Here is an 8298-nt window from a genome sequence, read left to right as displayed (position 1 = left end):
AAGGAACCACAGACCTTCAGAATACAGAAAGCCCACTCCAGACACAGCAATCTAAACAAGATGAAAAGGCAGAGAAATACCCTGCAGATAAAGGAACATGAAAAGTGCCCACCAAGTCAAACAAACGAGGAGGAGATAGGGAATCTACCTGAAAAAGAATTTAGAATAATGATAATAAAAATGATCCAAAATCTTGAAAATAAAATGGAGTTACAGATAAATAGCCTGGAGACAAAGATTGAAAAGATGCAAGAAATGTTTAATAAAGACCTAGAAGAAATAAAAAAGAGTCAATTAAAAATGAATAATGCAATGAATGAGATCAAAAACACTCTGGAGGGAACCAAGAGTAGAATAATGGAGACAGAAGATAGGATAAGTGAGGTAGAAGATAGAATGGTGGAAATAAATGAAGCAGAGAGGGAAAAAGAAAAGAGGATCAAAAGAAATGAGGACAACCTCAGGGACCTCTGGGACAATGTGAAACGCCCCAACATTCGAATCATAGGAGTCCCAGAAGAAGAAGACAAAAAGAAAGGCCATGAGAAAATACTCGAGGAGATAATAGCTGAAAACTTCCCCCAAATGGGGAAGGAAATAGTCACACAAGTCCAAGAAACCCAGAGAGTCCCAAACAGGATAAACCCAAGGCGAAACACCCCAAGACACATATTAATCAAATTAACAAAGATCAAACACAAAGAACAAATACTAAAAGCAGCAAGGGAGAAACAACAAATAACACACAAAGGGATTCCCATAAGGATAACAGTTGATCTATCAATAGAAACCCTCCAGGCCAGAAGGGAATGGCAGGGCATACTGAAAGTAATGAAAGAGAATAACCTACAACCTAGATTACTGTACCCAGCAAGGATCTCATTCAGATATGAAGGAGAATTCAAAAGCTTTACAAACAAGCAAAAACTGAGAGAATTCAGCACCATCAAACCAGCTCTTCAACAAATGTTAAAGGATCTTCTCTAGACAGGAAATGCAGAAAGGTTGTATAAACGCGAACCCAAAACAACAAAGTAAATGGCAACAGGACCATACTTATCAATAATTACCTTAAATGTAAATGGGTTGAATGCCCCAACCAAAAGACAAAGATTGACTGAATGGATACAAAAACAAGACCCCTATATATGCTGTCTACAAGAGACCCACCTCAAAACAAGAGACACATATAGACCAAAAGTGAAGGGCTGGAAAAAAAATATTTCACACAAACGGAGACCAAAAGAAAGCAGGAGTCACAATACTCATATCAGATAAAATAGACTTTCAAATAAAGGATGTGAAAAGAGACAAAGAAGGACACTACGTAATGATCAAAGGATCAATCCAAGAAGAAGATATAACAATTATAAATATATATGCACGCAACATAGGAGCACCGCAATATGTATGGCAAACGCTAACGAGTATGAAAGAGGAAATTAATAGTAACACATTAATAGCGGGAGACTTTAATACCCCACTCACAACTATGGATAGATCAACTAAACAGAAAATTAACAAGGAAACACAAACCTTAAATGACACAATGGACCAGCTAGACCTAATTGATATCTATAGGACATTTCACCCCAAAACAATCAACTTCACCTTTTTCTCAAGTGCACACGAAACCATCTCCTGGGCCATCAATCTGGTCTTGGAAAATTCAGGAAAACTGAAATCATTCCAGTCATCTTTTCTGACCACAGTGCAGTAAGATTAGATCTCAATTATAGGAAAAAAAAAAAATTGTTAAAAATTCAAACATATGGAGGCTAAATAACACGCTTCTGAATAACCAACAAATCATAGAAGAAATCAAAAAAGAAATAAAAATATGTATAGAAATGAATGAAAATGAAAACACAACAACCCAAAACCTACGGGACACTGTAAAGCAGTGCTAAGGGGAAGGTTCATAGCATTACAGGCTTACATCAAGAAACAAGAAAAAAGCCAAATAAATAACCTAACTCTACACCTAAAGCAATTAGAGAAGGAAGAAATGAAGAACCCCAGGGTTAGCAGAAGGAAAGAAATCTTAAAAATTAGGGCAGAAATAAATGCAAAAGAAAGTAAAGAGACCATAGCAAAAATCAACAAAACTAAATCTGGTTTTTTGAAAAAATAAACAAAATTGACAAACTATTAGCAAAACTCATTAAGAAACAAAGAGAGAAGAACCAAATTAACAAAATTAGAAATGAAAAGGGTGAGATCACAACAGACAACACTGAAATACAAAGGATCATAAGAGACTACTACCAGCAGCTCTATGCCAATAAAATGGACAACTTGGATGAAATGGACAAATTGTTAGAAAAGTATAACTTTCCAAAACTGAACCAGGAAGAAATAGAAGATCTTAACAGAACCATCACAAGCAAGGAAATCGAAACTGTAATCAAAAATCTTCCAGCAAACAAAAGCCCAGGACCAGATGGCTTCACAGATGAATTCTACCAAAAATTTAGAGAAGAGCCAACACCTATCTTTCTCAAACTCTTCCAGAAAATTGCAGAAGAAGGCAAACTTCCAAACTCATTCTATGAGGCCACCATCACCCTAATTCCAAAACCAGACAAACATGCCACAAAAAAAGAAAACTACAGGCCAATATCACTGATGAACATAGATGCAAAAATCCTTAACAAAATTCTAGCAAACAGAATCCAACAACATATTAAAAAAATCACACACCATGACCAAGTGGACGTTATCCCAGGAATGCAAGGATTCTTTAATATCCGCAAATCAATCAATGTAATACACCACATTAACAAATTGAAAGATAAAAACCATGTGATTATCTCAATAGATGCAGAGAAAATCTTTGACAAAATTCAACACTCATTTATGATTAAAACTCTCCAGAAGGCAGGAATAGAAGGAACATACCTCAACATAATAAAAGCTATATATGACAAACCCACAGCAAGCATCACCCTCAATGGTGAAAAATTGAAAGCATTTCCCTTGAAATGAGGAACAAGACAAGGGTGCCCACTCTCACCAGTGCTATTCAATGTAGTGTTGGAAGTTTTGGCCACAGCAGTCAGAGCAAAAAAAGAAGTAAAAGGAATCCAGATAGGAAAAGAAGAAGTGAAACACTTGCTGTTTGCAGATGACATGATCCTCTACATAGAAAAACCTAAAAACTCTTCCAGAAATTTACTAGAGCTAATCAATGAATATAGTAAAGTTGCAGGATATAAAATTAACACACAGAAATCCCTTGCATTCCTATATACTAACAATGAAAAAACAGAAAGAGAAATTAAGGAAACAATACCATTCACCATTGCAACAAAAAGAATAAAATACTTAGGAGTATATCTACCTAAAGAAACAAAAGGCCTATACATAGAAAACTATAAAACACTGATGAAAGAAATCAAAGAGGACACAAACAGATGGAGAAACATACCATGTTCATGGATTGGAAGAATCAATATTGTCAAAATGGCTATTCTACCCAAAGCAATCTATAGATTCAATGCAATCCCTATCAAGCTACCAACGGTATTTTTCACAGAACTAGAACAAATAATTTCACAATTTGTATGGAAATACAAAAAACCTCGAATAGCCAAAGTAATCTTCAGAAAGAAGAATGAAACTGGAGGAAGCAACCTGCCTGACTTCAGACTCTACTACAAAGCCACAGTCATCAAGACAGTATGGTACTGGCACAAGGACAGAAATATAGATCAATGGAACAGAATAGAAAGCCCAGAGATAAATCCACAAACCTATGGACACCTTATCTTTGACAAAGGAGGCAAGGATATACAATGGAAAAAAGACAACCTCTTTAACAAGTGGTGCTGGGAAAACTGGTCAACCACTTGTAAAAGAATGAAACTAGAACACTTTCTAACACCATACACAAAAATAAACTCAAAATGGATTAAAGATCTAAATGTAAGACCAGAAACTATAAAACTCCTAGAGGAGAACATAGGCAAAACACTCTCCAACATAAATCTCAGCAAGATCCTCTATGACCCACCTCCCAGAATATTGGACATAAAAGCGAAAATAAACAAATGGGACCTAATGAAAATTAAAAGCTTCTGCACTACAAAGGAAACTATAAGTAAGGTGAAAAGACAGCCTTCAGAATCGGAGAAAATAATAGCAAATGAAGAAACAGACAAAGGATTAATCTCAAAAATATATAAGCAACTCCTGAAACTCAATTCCAGAAAAATAAATGACCCAATCAAAAAATGGGCCAAAGAACTAAACAGACATTTCTCCAAAGAAGACATACAGATGGCTAACAAACACATGAAAAGATGCTCAACATCACTCATTATCAGAGAAATGCAAATCAAAACCACAATGAGGTACCATTACACGCCAGTCAGGATGGCTGCTATCCAAAAGTCTACAAGCAATAAATGCTGGAGAGGGTGTGGAGAAAAGGGAACCCTCTTACACTGTTGGTGGGAATGCAAACTAGTACAGCCACTATGGAAAACAGTGTGGAGATTTCTTAAAAACCTGGAAATAGAACTGCCATATAACCCAGCAATACCACTTCTTGGCATACACACTGATGAAACCAGATCTGAAAGAGACACGTGCACCCCAATGTTCATTGCAGCACTGTTTATAATAGCCAGGACATGGAAGCAACCTAGATGCCCATCAGCAGATGAATGGATAAGGAATCTGTGGTACATATACACCATGGAATATTACTCAGCCATTAAACAGAATTCATTTGAATCAGTTCTAATGAGATGGATGAAACTGGAGCCCATTATGCAGAGTGAAGTAAGCCAGAAAGATAAAGAACATTGCAGCATACTAACACATATATATGGAATTTAGAAAGATGGTAACAATAACCCTATATGCAAAACAGAAAAAGAGACACGGAAGTGCAGAACAGACTTTTGGACTCTGTGGGAGAAGGTGAGGGTGGGATGTTTCAAAAGAACAGCATATATATTATCTATGGTGAAGCAGATCACCAGCCCAGGTTGGATGCATGAGACAAGTGCTTGGGCCTGGTGCATTGGGAGGACCCAGAGGAGTCGGGTGGAGAGGGAGGTGGGAGGGGGGATCGGGATGGGGAATACGTGTAACTCTATGGCTGATTCATGTCAATGTATGACAAAACCCACTGAAATGTTGTGAAGTAATTAGCCTCCAACTAATAAAAAAAAAAAAGTCATAATTACCCTGAAGCTCCATCCATGTTGTCTCAAATGGCAATATTTCCTTATTTTGACTGAATAATATTTCATTGTATACATATAGCACAATTTCCTTATCTACTTATCCATTGATGGACGCTTAGATTGTTTCCACATCTTGACTACAGTAAATATTGCTGCTATGAATTTGGGGGTGCTTTCTTTGAATTTATTCTAGAAGTAGAATTGCCATATCATATGATACTTCCATTTTCAATTATTTTAGAATGCTCCATACTGTTTTCTATGGTGGTTTCACCAATTTACATTTCCAGCAAAAGTACACAAAGGCTTCCTTTTCTCCACATTTATTGTTTTTTGCCTTTTTGATGCTAACCATTCTAACAGGCATGAAGCAATCTCATTATGGTTTTGATTTACATTTCCCTAGTGATTTGTGATGTTGAGCATCTTTTCACATATCTGTTGTCCTTATTAATCTTATGTCTATTTCCTCCATTATTGAAAGTGGATTATTGAAATCTTCAACTATTATGTTTAATTCCTCTCTTCATTTCAGTCAGTTTTGCTTTCTGTATTTTGGTCCTCTGTTATTAGGTGCATATATGCTTACAATTGTGACCTCCCTGGTGGCTCAGACGGTAAAAGCATCTGCCTATAATGCAGGAGACCTGGGTTCGATCCCTGGGTTGGGAAGATCCCCTGGAGAAGGAAATGACAACCTACTCCAGTACTCTTGCCTGGAAAATACCATGGACAGAGGAGCCTGGCAGGCTACAGTCCATGGGGTCGCAAAGAGTCGGACACAACTGAGCAGCTTCACTACACTACACTATGCTTATAATTATTATATCTCTTCCCAGAGGATTGACTCTTTTATCACTGTAAAATGTCCCTCTTTGTCTCTAGTAATTTTTCTGTGTTAAAGTCTATTTTATCTGTTGTCAGTATAGCCACCTCAGCTTTCTTCAGTTCTTATAAGAAATAAATCTCTTTCCATCCTTCTATTTTCATTCCACTTGTGTCTTTAAAGAGTGTTTCCTCTGTGCTGTGCTTAACCACTCAGTCATGTCTGACTCTTTGTGACCCCATGGACTACAGCCTGCCAGGCTCCTCTGTCCATGGTGATTCTCCGGGCAAGAATACTGGATTGGGTTGCCATACCCCCTTCCAGGGGATCTTCCCAACCCAGGGATCAAACCCAGGTCTCCTGCTGCAGGTGGATTCTTTACTATCTGAGTCATCAGGGAAGCCCAAGAATATTGCAGTGGGAAGCCTATCCCTTCTCCAGGGCATCTTCCCGGCCCAGAAATCCTGCATTGCAGGTGAATTGTTTACCAGCTGAGCTTCAAGGGAAGTTCCTTTATCCATCTGCCTATTTATTAGATTACTTAAATCATTCACATTTAATATTTGGATTAATTAATATGTTAATGTTTGGATTATTTATATATTTGGATTGACATCTGCCATTTTCCTTTTTGTTTTCTGTATATATCATGTTTTTTATTGTTGTTGTTGTTCCTCTATTCCTCTTCTACTGCTTTCTTTGTATTAAATGAGTATTTTCTGGTTAGTATTTCAGTTTCTTTGATAATTTTTTCAATATATCTTTAAGGGTTTTTTCCCTTTGGTTTTTTAGAGATGGCTCTGGGATTTACCATGCACATCTTAACATCAGAATCAGCTTCAGATTTACACTAACCAAATTCCAGTAATATGTAAAAATGATACACCACAGTTCTAGTCTCTCTTCTTCTTCTGTGTGCTATTATTGTCATATATATTACATATACTAATATAGACCCAACAATGCATTACTATAATTATTACTTTACTATCTGTAGTTATTTCCTTAGCAGTTTGCTACCACCCACCTTTTTTGTAGTTATTGGCAATATATATTTTTCAATGTGTTACACACTCTGCAAAATATTATAAACATATGATTTTACACAATTGCTTTTTAAATCAGCTAAGAAAGGAAAAGAGAAAAATATGTCCTTATCCTGTCTTTTATAGTTATATAATTGCTATTGCATACCTTTCCTTTTCCCTCACTCTGACTGCCCTCCCTTGGCCTCTTGACAGGCAGCTTCAGACCTCCTTGTGGCATTTAGGACACAAAATATCCAGGTGCCTCCCCAAGCAGCTGTGGAAGCTACCCTGGAGGGTCAGCCTCACCAGAGCAGGAGAAACAGAGAAGCAAGCCGTGCTGAACTCTCTGCTTCTGGGGCCTATCTCCAGGGAGTCAGAGAAAAACCATCGCCATAGTTGAGCTTCTACTGTACATCAAGACCAGACAGAATGTGTTACTTACAAGATCATTAGCCTCACAACAGCGTGGCCAAAAAAGTATCATCATTCCCACTTTGCAGATGAGAAAAGTTAAATAACTTGCTTACAGTCAACAACTGAGACAAGATTTTAAACACTTGTCAGATTGCAGTGCTAGAGTCAAATAAGCTTCCGAGGATGCTGGGGGAAATGCATATTCTTCAGGTGCAATTCTTGAATCTTTATTCAAAGGGTGTCTCCAGGAGGTACCTTGATAAATTCACCTGGTTTTACATTGTGGTGGCTCAGACGGTAAAGCGTCTGTCTACAATGAGGAAGACCCGGGTTCAATCCCTGGGTCGGGAAGATCTCCTGGAGAAGGAAATGGCAACCCACTCTGGTACTATTGCCTGGAAAATCCCATGGATGGAGGAGCCTGATAGACTACAGTCCATGGGGTCACAAAGAGTCAGACACGACTGAGCGACTTCACTTTCACCTTCACTTTCTGATAGAATACAAAGATGGGAGGGGAGGTGTGTGTGGCTGTTTTTAAATTATTTCCCTTTACCTTCCTATTCAATAATGAAACTCTAAAACTTGAAACACATCCATGTTCTATCAAGCTGAACAGCATCACCTCAGAATACAAATTGTTCTGTTACTTTTCAGTAATTTTTAAAGATCTCTTTCTTATTATAAAATTAATACAAGCATCAAAATGGAAGTAATAAATACTACTTTAGAGGAAATTTGAAAATGCAGAAAAGTATGAAAAGGAAAAACATAAATCACACAAAATTCCTTTATTTAAAAAAAAAACCACTATTACTATTTTGGTGCATTT

At 37.2% G+C, this 8298-nt stretch overlaps 1 non-coding gene across 1 annotated transcript; it reads left to right on the top strand.

Moving 5' to 3' along the window:
* The first annotated feature begins 5797 nt into the window (after positions 1-5797).
* Positions 5798-5870, top strand: TRNAY-AUA (transfer RNA tyrosine (anticodon AUA)). Its single transcript has one exon. It is a non-coding gene; the product is annotated as a tRNA-Tyr (tRNA).
* The last annotated feature ends 2428 nt before the right edge of the window (positions 5871-8298 follow it).

This window comes from Muntiacus reevesi, chromosome 3 (assembly GCF_963930625.1).
Source record: "Muntiacus reevesi chromosome 3, mMunRee1.1, whole genome shotgun sequence".
Taxonomy (NCBI): Eukaryota; Metazoa; Chordata; class Mammalia; order Artiodactyla; family Cervidae; genus Muntiacus; species Muntiacus reevesi.
Note: the sequence above shows the minus strand (reverse complement) of the source record. Positions and strands in the feature narration are given on the sequence as shown.